This window comes from Neophocaena asiaeorientalis, unplaced genomic scaffold (genome assembly GCF_003031525.2).
Source record: "Neophocaena asiaeorientalis asiaeorientalis breed wild unplaced genomic scaffold, Neophocaena_asiaeorientalis_V1.1 scaffold76, whole genome shotgun sequence".
In the NCBI taxonomy this organism is placed as follows: domain Eukaryota; kingdom Metazoa; phylum Chordata; class Mammalia; order Artiodactyla; family Phocoenidae; genus Neophocaena; species Neophocaena asiaeorientalis.
The window spans coordinates 2,650,868-2,651,670 of record NW_020173668.1 but is presented as its reverse complement, the minus strand read 5'-3'; positions in this window follow the sequence as shown (position 1 = coordinate 2,651,670).

The following is an 803-nucleotide window of genomic DNA, read 5'->3' as shown; positions in this document are numbered from 1 at the left end:
CCCCAGTGGCCAATGACAGTGCCCAGAGGGCGGGGCCAGACTGGGAGTGACGTGATCTAGGAGCAATCAGAGACCAGCAGCCAGAGCCCGGCTGAGCCCAAGACAACCGGGGCGGGGCAAGGGAAAGGAATTCGGAGAGCACCTAGGGGCTGAGGGCCTGAGGGGCTGAGGGCCTGGGACGCTGTGGTGGAGGTCTGACCGGTGAACGTGGCCGGTCAACGAAGGCTTCCGATCCTTTGAAGATTCTAAAAGAGGAAGCTAGAAACCCCGCGGTCAAGGCTGGTGCGCCATACCCAACCCCCGCATTCCCAAGTCTTCCGCCTCCCACATCTCTGAGGATATCTGCCTGGTCTTGGGCCGAAGTCTTCTTATCTCTCTTAGAAGATTCTAAGATCCCCTTCTGGGCACCTGGGCACCAAAGGGAAAGCATTCCCTTCTCTGGACTGACTTTCTTGCTTGACTCCCTCGCCAGCACCCACAAGGAAGAAAAAGGACAAGGAAGAATTGGAAAAGGGGAATAGCAAAGTGAGAGTATTTCTTGAAAATCAACCCTTCTTGAACTACCAATGACCGGAGCTGACTTCTCTGCAGCCTTCTGCCTGCAAGTGGGTAAAAAAGTGGTGGGACCCTTCTCAGAGGTTGCTGAAACCCCACTCAGTGAGGAGCTTCTCTCGGCACACTCCAGCTTATCACCCTTACCGTGCCTCGAGGCATCTGGCCAGGGTTCTCTCCAATCTCATCTGGAACTCTCCAACTTCTCTCCCTCCAGCCCTGTGGGCCTCCTTTCTGTTTTCTGTTCTTTG